Source organism: Marmota monax, unplaced genomic scaffold (assembly GCF_021218885.2).
Source record: "Marmota monax isolate L192 unplaced genomic scaffold, Marmota_monax_Labrador192_F-V1.1 WCK01_AAM20220418_F8-fsc00007, whole genome shotgun sequence".
Lineage (NCBI taxonomy): Eukaryota > Metazoa > Chordata > Mammalia > Rodentia > Sciuridae > Marmota > Marmota monax.
This window is the reverse complement of record NW_026692781.1, coordinates 27,703,460-27,716,671: the sequence shown is the minus strand read 5'-3', so window position 1 is coordinate 27,716,671 and position 13,212 is coordinate 27,703,460.

Below are 13,212 nucleotides of genomic sequence, written 5' to 3'. Positions count from 1 at the left end.
TAAGTCTGGGTCTGGGGATGTGGCTCAAGCGGTAGTGCGCTCACCTGTCATAAGTGCGATCCGGGTTCGATCCTCAGCACCACATACAAACAAAGATGTTGTGTCCGCCGAAAACTAAAAAATACATATTAAAAAAATTCTCTCTCTCTTTAAAAAAAAATAAATAAAAATAAAAAATAAAAATAAATCTGTCTTCAACCAGAGGGTATGTGCTGATTCTGATTCTTACATAGAATTGTATATAATTTATAAATTTTCTCAACTCATTCATATTGTGATGTATTCTTTATTTAACTGAAAAGAAAAAAAAACCTGAATTATTCTAAATGGTATAGTTACTACTTTCCTCTGTTGTTTTCAATCAGTTAGCTTAAATTAACTTGGTATGACTAGGGAATTTAGATTAAGATTGTGATAACCAAAAAGATTGCTCTGAGTCAAATCTAATAGAAATATTCCAATTATTACTTGAATAAGGTCAATATGTGAGCTTTTGAAAATAATCTGTAATGGCAATCTTAACTACTTTAGCAGAAGGCATCAATAGGACTGGAATTTACCATTTTTGAATTACTTTCTGATTTGTGATCATGGAGACATTGAACCAGGTAGACAGTAATGCGTGACCTCAACCCCCTGCCATTCACATATGGGAATCTTGTGATTGGGGACTTCAAGAAAATCATGGGCAGGATCATTGTCTTAAAAGAATGGATGAACAAAGTTACTCTCTGTAGCAACTGTAAATATCAACTTAAAACACCATAAAAAAAGGATCTGGCCCTTTTTATTTTTTCACCCCTGACAATATCCAGGAAGGAGATCTCAAAATGGAAACCCTTCTATTTTTGTTTGCACAGCCTACACAGGCATGTGCTCCCACAGATGTTCCACATTTACACACAGGAAAGGAGAATGTCTGAAACCCACCTCCGCCGCTACAAAATGATGACAATACTATAAAGAGCATTCTCTTCTCTCCCTAAAGGAATTTTATTAAATAGTTCCTGACATTCATCCTCTGTGGCCATTGGGAATATCTGGCCTAGAATTGTCTTCTGGTGGGCCTCCTCAACTGTTCTTATACTCTACTCCTCTAGGACAAAGGTGGATTGCTTGCTGTCAGAAAAGTGCTAATTATATGAGGATATTTTCTGCCTAATCATTAATAGAGTCTTGTTAATGATGATCTTAAAGAGGCTTAAACATCAATTAAAAGGTAAATGCAATTATTTCACTGACAGATTACCTATTCAAAATTGATTGCCCTTTGTGAAATAGTAATGTTCAGGCATGACAAAACGATTTCTAACTGCGTATTTACTTCATTGTTTAGTACTTAGTGGAGGAAAAAAGTTAATTGAAATATGAAAAATGTTGAGTAAGGAAATAGAGTAATTTGCCAAGTAATGTTGACTCCAGTCACTTTTACAACTAAAATTTGCTGAAACACCTAGCAATTATTTATACATAGCAAAAAACTGTTGGGTTGTCTAATCAATAAAACATTACCCCTTCTGGAAGCATTTTTTAAACACCAAGCAAAAAAACAAAAGGGCTATGAATACAACTGTACTGAATTTTATTTCTACTGAATGTATAAATCCCATCAAGTGGTTAAGTTTAAACATTTATTGACTCCTGTAGTGTCACCAGAATATATATAAAGTCAGTGTTTCCCTACATATGTGCCCCTGCAGAGGGGAAGGCTCTTTTTGTTTTCCTGAAAGCATTTGCACGTATTAAAGAAATGGTTCAAACTGTACCTAGTTCATTAACATGCTTACCAACTGAGCGGCAGCTAAATGAGCAATGAATTTCAACCGTCCCTACAAACAGCAAATGTGTAAGAACACCTAAACAGCAATTTAAATGCATTTGTTTCTGTAAAAGACATATTTTAAATGATTTGCCTTATAGTTAACTTTGTGGTTTACCTGATTCCACAACTCACTATTGTCATGTTTTAGTGTCATGACTAGTCTTGCTCTAGAAAAAACATTTTAAATTATGGAGATCACTATCAGAACTTTATAGACATGGGTAACTACTTTGCAGTTGACAAAGGGAAAAGTTCTCTAGATAGCCACATAGGATAGCTATGTCCTATTGCCTTTTTTTTTTTTTTAAAGAGCATGTGAAAGAAAATCCATAGAAAAACTGAATAAAATTTTGAAAAAATTCAGGAATGAGAAGTTATTGCTTAGGGAAACTTTTATTAGTAACTTTTCAATAATGTTTTGTTATTTTTGATATTCCTCCCTCTGGGGAGCACCATGAACCACATTTTTACAAAAATAATAAGGCTATTGGTATTTATGTTTTATCAAAAGTGAGTTACTGACCAATAACTTTAACAATCAAGTCCTTCTCATTAAAATTCTTCTGTTGCCATTTCTCTTCTTAAGTGTCCAATTCCTTATCTTTAGTTACAAATTAGAAGAATGTGAGGATATCCTAGACTAATGATTCCTTTCCTCCACTGCATCTAGTCCTTTACTTATTCTTCATGTTTTTGATCAAAAGTGCTGCAGTATTTCTAAGCTTTATGTCTTTTAATTTAAGCTCTACCAGAATTTAGCAACTCTTTCTTTATAGTTCCCATGACCTTCTCCAATTATGTGGCCTCAAATAAGAATATCACTCCAGCAAGAATTATTCATAGTCCCTGTACTGAAGATTCTCAGCCTCTTTACAGAAAGATACTACACTTGACTTACCATTATTATTTTTTCTTAGGAACTCTTTATCACTGGAAGAAAGAATTTGATAATAATTTTAAGAAAAAAAAAGTTAAGAATAATTTTGAGAACACAGGTGTCAAGGAAAGTATGGGGCTGGCTTTACATGAAGTACCTGGACTCCATTATCTCTATGTAATGAAGGGCCGTTAAGAGTGTGAGAGTGGAGAGAGAAGAGGAATAAAAAGAAAAGAGGGCAGAGATAGGTATGAGAGACCAGTGTAGTAAAATAATAAAGTCTGACTGTTTCTCGGTGAGACCCTTCCTAAATGGCCCACAGAGTTGAGCAGGACAAGCCTGGCACAGTGGACATGTGTGTGATCCCAGAGGCTCAGAAGGCTGAGGCAAGATCAGCCTCAGCAACTTAGTGAGGCCCTAAGCAATTTAGTGAGATCCTGTCTCAAAATTAAAAAAAAAAAAAATCATTTAAAAAAGGACTGGAGATGTGGCTCAGTGGTTAAGGGCCCCTGGGTTTAATACCTGGTACAAAAAAATAAAAATAAAAAAGAAGTGAGCAGGACATAGATGTCATCCAAGGCATAAGCTCAGCCTTGAGATGAAGCCGTTTTACCACCAGGTACCAACCAGCACACATCAGTAAAAGTGCATATACTTTGTAAAAGGCAAGTTTTCTCTGCATATTTCAGACCTATTATCTTTTTCTCATTTCAATGATATCTATTTTAGGATCTGAGTGCTTCAAGGACAAGAAATACATCTGTTACGCTTTCTTGGCATAGCATATAGCACAGTAAATGAGGGTGTTAAATAAATATTATCGGAAGAGGAGAAAATAGAAGATGAACAGTTAAGACCAATTAATCTCACCTTTTGACCTAATCCTTATCTGTTTAAACCCTTTTTTATGAGACTAGGTATAGAAATATAGTTTTTTTTTCATATAAATTCCTAAAATTGATTCAATACATAAGACATACTTTGTTTTTTCCCCTAGCTAGTGCATATTGGATTTGAAGGACAGATATTTTAAGTGAATTCCTTCGAATTCTGAATGACTTTGACAAGCTAAAAAAAATAAATATACTGAAGCTCCCTGGGGATAAATGAAGGATAATCTTCTTTGTGAAGGAAAAAAAATCTTCAAAAGAAAGTGAAAAAAGAAGGTAGCTATGTACAGATCACCATTAAAATTATTATTTGGCTGGAATAACTCATAAAACCATACCATCCTGAGATTAAAAAAAAAATCTTCTAATGTAATTCCTAGTATCTATATATGAGCAAACCAGTGGGAAGTTATGTTAGGTGATTTATCCAACACAGAACATGGGAAAAGGGGTATAGTTGATTCTAAGTCTCCTGACTTCTAAACCACAACTCACAAGAGGAAATGATATGATGATAAAGATATTTTAATAATAAAATATGGAATGTGCTCAATTTGGATCTCAACAATTACAAAATACATGAATAAATCAAGACAATTTGGTGAGGAACCATAATAAAGTAACTGATTAAACGTTTGAGAGAGGAAGTTTAAAGGATATGGAAAATAACATCCCCCCAAGAAAAGAGGAATGATAGCCCCCTTTCCCATGTGGGGGGAGGGGAGGGACATATGATGGGGGGAGGGAGGAGGGGAAGGCAAACAATGGGCTCTGGACTTTCATCCTGGTAACAATGAGTTTCAAGCTTTTACAACTGCTTTCCTGAGTTAGATTTTTAACCTGCACAACTAGTTTCCTCATTGCCCAACAGCACGTCCTTAGTCTCTAATGATTAAGTCACACTAAACATTCTGCTGTAATTAACTCTCATTAAGACCCATAAAACACAGACCCCTAATGTAACTGGTCGCCATTTTCTCCCCTGAAAATATGCCATTCTGTCGTGACTTAATAAAGACTGCTTGCTGATTAGTTGAAGTCTGCTCCCGTCTTGGTTATTTTTGCTCTACAAAGTCTATAAAAGGAGTTTCAAGAATCAAAGCTACTAAGGTTTAAGGGGAAACAATGACAAACTTGAGGTTTATATGATGTTATTATAAACAGAATGGACATACAGAATGGTAACCAGATATATTCTCTTCACTGAAGTCAAAAGTATGGAACACAAAATTTATGAAACACATTAAGTATAATGTGTTTTCCTATCTAGTTATGTGAGAATTGATCATTTGGGAGATATTAAATTATATGACAAAAATTAAACAGAAAAATAAAAAATGAATGGTGTTAGGTTGTTGTCAATATCAGTTTTCTTGAATTACTTATGTTTACCTAATGCCATTTCTAGACTTTCAAATATAATCTTTGATTAACATGCCTGTGATATAATGTGAAATGTATTTGTTTTTGTTCCTGGTTCTCGACACAGAATTCCTAAATCCCATGTGATTTCCTGAGTGACAATGATGATAAGAGCATCTCTTGTTATATTTGATTCTTATAGGAAGTTCCTAAACCCCTCAGAATTTCCTGATGATAAAAGCCCTTTTGGCTACTTCTGAGTTTATGTTAGTGAGGCATGTTAACATAGAGCCCCTAGATATCCTCAGGATGGGGCCAGTCATCAGAAAGACCAAGTGGTTAAAAGATTAGAAGGGATAGAATTTTCAACCCACACCCAGCAACCTCAAGGAAAGGGAAGTGATGAAGATGAAGCTCTGTAAAAATTCTTGGACGATGAGATTCTGAGGAGTTTCTTGATCACCAAACCTGTGGAGTTTTTTGAGGAATGGTGTACCCAGAGAGGGCATGGGAGCTCCATAACCCTTCCCACATGCTTTGCCCTATTCATCTCTTTCATTTGGCTGCTCATCTGTGTCCTTTGTAATATCTGTTATAATAAACCAGTACATATAAGTAAAGTGTTTCCCCGAGTTCTGTGAGTTGCTCTAGCAAATTATTCAAACGTGAGAGGGTCTTGGGGGAAGCTTGTTATAGCTAGTCAGTCAAAAAAGGACCACAAACTGGTGTTTATAATTGGCATCTGAACTGGAGGATAGTCTTGTGGGATTGCAACCTCAACTTGTGGGATCTGAAATTATCTCCAGGTAGAAAATGTCACAATTTAATTGAATTAGAAAACATCCAGCTTGTATTCACAGGAGAAACTGATGCAGAATCACTTGGTTGGTAGGTGGGGAAAATCCCCATACATCTGGTGTCAGAAGTATTTTATTGAGTCTCTAAGTAGAGAGTACGAAAAAGTTGTTTTTGTTTTTTCCCTGTTTTTATAATTCCTGAGATCTAAATGGTATTGAATATATTTTGCTTTGGTAAAACATAAGATTTCCCTACAATGCTACAATAAGAAGAATGTGAGGTGCTCAGCATAATGCCTTTCCCAAGCCCTATGACATATTAACCATCTAGGTTCAATATCTTAAATGAGACTCCTTGGTAACTACAGGAATTACGCCACTTCCAGAAGAGATAAAGGACCACTCTATGGAAAAGCAACAGCACAGTGGTTAAGGATGTGGATTTTGGAGACAGTCTGTCTGGGTTGAATTTCCACTCTTTCACTTACTAGCTGCACAAACTTGTACAAGTTATTTGTTCTTTGTGTCACCGACAGATGTAAAATGGGGACAATATTGGTTATTGACTGCTATGGTTATGAGAATAAATAATTAAATGAGTTAAAAACCATCAAGCATTATGAACAGTTCTTGGCACATAGCTGGCCATTTATGGTAGAATACCAGTGTGTGGAAAACCCCATTCATAAAATTAAATTCTCATATTTATAACTCTAAATGTCTAGAAGAATGAAACTCTTCTGAAATGTTCCAGTGCATGCACCTGAAAGTTGTAAAAGCTTTCAAATATTAAGAAAATCATGGCAGACATTTGGAACTTGCGTATTTTTATTTAATGCTAAAGCCATAAAATGCTCAGATTAGAAAACCTGTCACTGAACCCATGCCTGAGCTATGGCAAATACAATCCCAGCACAGGAAAATGGAGCCAAGAGTATGACTCACATTTTCGTCACAATGTTCCCTTATGTCTCCCCACCCTCACCTGAAAGAATGTATTTAAAGATTTTGAACCAAACAAATGAAGGAAAATGGGAAAATGTTGGGTTAGTACAATGAACTAACAAAATGACCTTTGAGAGCACATTACACCTACAAGAACCCAGAATTAATTCAAAGAATGTTTTCATGGGTTATGGTCAAGTGTTTAATGGAGAGAGTCATTCTTCTGAAATCCAGAGGTCAGAATTTCATCTTTATTGCATGCAAACATTGAAGTTGGGTTGGAGATGAAGTGGAGAATGGGACAATTTCTTCTAAATTTCAGCCCAAGAAGAGGAGGCTTAAGTAAAGTAGCATTTCATGATTTTTCAAGTGTATGTTTTCAGGAGCATTTTCCCACTTAACTCTTAGCTCCCAAGAATGGAGTTGTTTATCTAGAAGACATTCCCTTGCTCAGGATAAAGATGGTAAATGTTGAATGAATCATTAAGGGACTTGGCAATTTAATTTAGTTTTATTTGAACTTGGTAATTTTAGAGACCCGAACCACAAGGCGGGTACCCAGAGGTTATTTCAAAATTTACCATTATTAGGAAGTGTGCTCGCACAGCAGTGAAACATCTTCCATAGCCTCCCAGTAGCAATTCCTACAAACCCAGCATACTCTGAGACAGACATCAGGCCAATAAAACCTCTCTTTGTTTTTCTTCTTACTTGATTTCCACTCATTTTTTCTTCTTTTCCCCATTTTTCTTCTCTGGTTAGCTTTTTTCATCATGCCACAACAGGTATACAACAGGGATTCTTTTCAGAATTTAGATTGTATTATGAGATATGGGATTATATATGCAATAACTGTATTGGTTAATTTTATGTGTCAATTTGACTGGGCCAGAATGTCCAGACATTTGGCCAACCCCTATCCTGGATGTGGCTGGGAGGGTATTTCTAGACGAGATTAACATTTGAATCTGTGGACTGAGTAAAGCAGATTGCCTTTCCCAGTGAGAGTAGACTTCATCCAGTCATTGAAGACCTGAATAGATTGAAAAAGCAAGTAAAAGTGACCACCTTCTTCTTGACTGTTTGAGCAGGGATGCTGGTCTTTGACCTTGAACAGAAATGTAGACTGTCCTGGTGTATTAAGCTTGCTGGTCTTTGGACAGGAACTATGCATCAGCTCTCCTGGGTCTTTAGCTGATTGACTGCAGGTCTTGGTACTTCTCAGGTTCTTCAATGGTGTGAGCCAATTCCTTAATATCTCCCTCTTTCCCTCTCTTTCTCCTTCTGTTAGGCTGCACAATGACATTTAGGACAATGATGGACTGCATATGCAATGGTGGTCCCATAAGATTATAAGGAAGGTGAAAAATTCCTATTGTCATAGCCATTCTAGCATCAAAGCACAATGTATTACCTGTTTTTGCAGTAATACCAGTATAAAGAAACCCGTTGCACTGCCAGTCACATAAAATACAGTGATCCAGTTATATATGGTACTTAATACTTGATAATAATAATAAATGATGTTACATGTTTATGTATTTATTGTACATCTAGTTGTCATTTTAGAATACATTCTGACTTATTAAAAAAGTTTACTGCAAGATAGAATGCTGTATTATACTGGCAGCAGCTTACACATCTCATTCTCATGTTTACTATATCTCTTGACTGTATCAAGAAGATATGTCAATCCTAAAGCACACGAAGTAAAAAAATAAATAAATAATTAAATGGGATGAAATCAAATTAAAAGCCTCTTCCCAGGAAAGGAAACAATCAAGAATGTGAGGAGAGAGAAAACAAAATGGGAAAAAGTCTTGCTACCTGCATTAATATCCAGGATAATCAAAGAACTCAAAAAACTTAATACCAAAAACAAAACAAAACAACAACAACAAAAAACCCCAAAACCCCAACAACAACAAATAACCCAATCAATAACTAGGCAAAAGAGCAAAACAGACACTTCTCAAAAGAAGAAATACAAATGGTCAACAAATATATGAAAAAATGTTCAATATCTCTAGCAATTAGAGAAATGCAAATTAAAACTACATTGAGATCTCATCTCACTCCAGTCAGAATGGCAATTATCAAGAATACAAGTAACAGTTAATGTTGGTGAGGATGTGGGGAAAAGGGAACACTCATACATTGTTGGTGGGATTGTAAATTGGTGCAACCACTCTGGAAAGCACATGGAGATTCCTCAAAAAACTAGGAATGGAACCATCACATAACATAGCTATACTGCTTCTTGGTATATATCCAAAGGAATTAAAATCAATACTATGGTGATGCAAGTAAATAAATCATTGTTTTATAGCAGCACAATTTACAGTAGCTAAGCTAAGCTATAGGTGGTCTTCAACAGATGAATGGATAAAGAAAATGTGGTATGTATACACAATGGAGTATTACTCAGCCATAAAGAAGAATGAAATTATGGCATTTGTCAGTAAATGGATGAAACTAGAGATTATCATGCTAAGTGTAATAAACCAGTCCCCAAAAGTCAAAGGTTGAATTTTTTTTCACATATGTGGAAGCTAATCCAAAATAAGGGGAAAGGTAATAAAAAAAATAGAAGAAAGATCAATGAAATAGACAAAGGGGAATGAAGGGAAGGGAGGAGAGATGGGTTAGGGAAAGATGGTGGAATGAATCTGACCTAACTTTCCTATGTATGTATATAAATTTACCACAGTGAATCTCACCATTGTGTAAATAAACAAGAGACTAATTAAAAAAAAAAACTATCAGCAAATAGCAGAACAATCAATAGAGTAGAGGGAAGGGAATATGGGGAGGGAGTAGGGTAGGGGAATGGGAAGTACTGGGGACTGAATTAGAACAAATTATATTCTTTACTTTTATAATTATGTCAAAATGAATCCTAATGTCATGTATAATTAAAAAGAATTAATAAGGAATAAAAGGAAAAGATACTGTGTTAAGCTGGGCACGATGGCACACTGCTGTAATACTACTGGCTCAGGAGGATGGCAAGTTCAAGACAAGCCTCAGCAATTTATGGAGATGAATGGATAAAGAAAATGTGATATGTATACACAATGGAGTATTACTCAGCCATAAAGAAGTAATAAGCAACTTAACAAGTCTGTCTTACAATAAAAAACAATAAAAGGTCTGGGGACACGGCAAAAAGAGAGACTACGTTAAGTGATTGTGTTATACCATCTAGATATAAATCATCTAGGTTTATGTAAATATACTCTGAAAATTCTCTGATGATGTATTCCTTAGAAGGTATCTCTATCATTAAGAGACTCATGACTGTGTTTATACATATACTCTAGTGCATGTGTATCATATATATTGAATTTTATTGTGTGTACCTTATACAATATGATTTTTTTTGGTTCTGGAACCAATAAGTTCTACAGGTTAGACATCTATATCTATAGCTATATCCATATCTTCCTATTGGTTCTAGTTTTTCTGGAGAACCCTACTATAGCAGACAAGTTATAAAGAAAAAATGCTACATGTTAGAAAGGACACATGTTAAGTCTATGTTTACCTTCATAAATAAGTACACACTAATTCATGCAGTATGGCTGAAGAAGGATTGAACTGAAGGGGTGGTGGTTACATTGGTGTGTACACTGTTAAAACTCATTAACCTGTGCACTTAAAAATGTATGTCATTTTGTGTATATTATACCTGAACAAAGTTGATATAGAAGGAAATAAAGAAAAAAATCCAAAGGAAAGATTTTGAATTTTGTAATAGTATTACACGACTTCCCATCTCTTTCGTTTATATTTTAGGAAAGATTCATATTTTTAATGCTGGAAATTAATCCCCAGCTTTGCCTCTAGTAATGAGAAGCTGTGCAAAATTAGTGTGGAAAAATTCTTTCTTAAATGCCTCTTTGTATTACATATCAAAGCAATGTTATTTATTGTAATGTAATTGAGGCTTCAATTGTACCACATACAGAAAAAAACACTTCCTAGCTTCATCAATTGTAATAACAATTTAGAAGTTTGCTGATACATACAGACATCGTGAGTCATTCTCATTATGTAAAGGCTAAATAGCAGTTATGCCATAATTCATATGTCAAAGATTTTAAATTAGCCTCATTTTCTAAGATGCAAAATTCTAGGCTTATATAATTTAGTGAAAAGTTGTCTCTAAGAAAATATTTTGTGAATTTTTCCAAAGCAAAATTGGACTATCAACAAGGAGTGAAACTCTATGAATGGCAGCAATTTTGCAAGTCCTAAAGAGAGGAAACATGGTCAGAAAATGCTCTTTAAATTTAAAAGAAATAAAGTGGTCAGAGGAAACTGCTTGATGTCTTACCTATTTTTAACCACTGAAAACCAGTAAAAAAATATATTTTTCCCTGATGTGCACATATTCATATATAAATATATGAACATCCAGCTCACATATACCTACTGTTAATCAGCTTTCTATTACTGTAACAAATACCTGAGATAAATCAGCTTATAGGAAAAAAAAAGCTTTGGAGGTTTCTGCCCATGGTTGCTTGCCCCCATTGTTTTTTGGTTCATGGCAAGGCAGCACTTTGTGATGGGAAGGGCATGGTGGAGCAAGCTGCTCACTTCATGGAGACTGGAAGGAGAGGGAGGTGGGGTGGGATGGGGGAGAGAACAGGGTCTCACAATCCATTTTGGGGGCAAGTCCCATGGCCTAAAACCTCCCACTGGGCTGTACCTCCTAAAGGTTCCACCATCTTCCTGTAGAATCATTGATTGATGACCAATTTTAAATACATGGGCCTTTGGGGACACTTGTCCAAACAATAGCACTTTCTTTTTTTTAAATTGATCTATATTTTTAAAATGTATTTATTTATTCTAATTTGTTATGCACGACAGCAGAGTGCATTTCAATTCATAGTACACATAGGGAGCACAATTTTTCATTTCTCTGCAAACCATAGCACTTTCACATGAATAACTGAGACAATGAATCAACTTATTGTCTTTATGCAATGCTCTGTGATATTTTCTATTTCATTAAGGTAAATTGGTATTGGATTGAATTTCATAAACACTGCTGTAGTTTATGAACAATTATTTGACATTTCTTCAGAAGGTGAACCAGGGGAAATAGCAGTAGGAGGGACTTCATGCAAAGAGAAGAAAGATTTTCTAGAAGGTAATTAATACACATTGGACCCTGGAACTAATAGGAAATATTCTAAGCATCTTTAGAAGAATGATTGACAGCTACCTATTTAAGATAACTTGTAATTATAGACTTGTCAAAAATGATAGATGGAACAAATGGACCTGCTCTTAGTTAAAAAAAAAATACCTTAGAACTCCCATTTATTTCGTGCATTATAATGGATAGATAGTTCTGCTTTTTAATTGATTTCCTAGTGACTTCACTAATTTTTGGTTTTGTTTTTGTTTCGAGATCTTATCTGCTCTTGAATTCATTTTATTCTGGATGATATAATTCCATAACCTATCATTGTATGAATAGTTACATTTCAAATGAAAGTTTTAAAACGTGTTAGAAGAGTCTAGTAAGCATTTGGTCATTAATGTTAAAATTTAAAGGTTAAAAGAGCAGAGGATTTTTAAAAAATCTGAATGATTATATATAATATTTTGTTCAATAAATAAAATGTATTAGAAGGTAAAGTATAATTTTCATCTAAATTAAGGAGATTTTGACCATGTCTTACATTTGCATCTCTTCATTTTCTTTCCTTTTTACATTATCATAACTTTAGTGCCTTTAGTAGTCTGGCCTATAAATTTATTATAAATTGCTTGGGAACCATTAACAACCATTTCCTATTCTAAACCATACTTATGCCAAAGCATTGTTTAGTAAGCTATTTATGACTTCTCCCAATAGCATGTTATTGTCTTTTGATATAACAAATTTTAAAAGACAAATATCCCCAACTTGCTACCTATATGGATACAAATTAGTTATTAGAAAGGTAATAGTCTTTTTGGTCCAATGCTAATAGTTATCCAAATAATTTCATGAATCACAGCTTGTGTAGTAAATTTGACCCCTGTTTTATTTGGCCATAAAATTGATAGGATTAAACACGAGGGCATTCTGAACAAGTGAGCATTCTCATAAAACAAAAGTGACAACTCAAAGAATAGCCCAGACCTTCACGTTAATCCTGCAGAATGAGATGGTGATAATCACCAGGTCCTGTGAGTGTTTTACAGGTGGAGTTTGGGCACTGGAGGTCAGGTGGCAAACAGGTACTGCATTATCAATTTGAGATATTTTTGTTCAACTCCTTCCTGAGGAAAACATCAGTTCTAGTTATAAACTTCACATTTAAAGATGAAAGAGTGACTTGATTTTCTTTTCCTAAATGAAATAATCCTGATTCTTCAGTCTCTTCTCAGGATAACCCTCTATTTTAAGTTAGGGGAAAAAAAAAAAAGAGTTCGAAGGCATGATCATAAAACACAAATGCTGACCAGACACGTCACCAAGGAAGACGAATGAGAGGCAAATAATCGTATGAA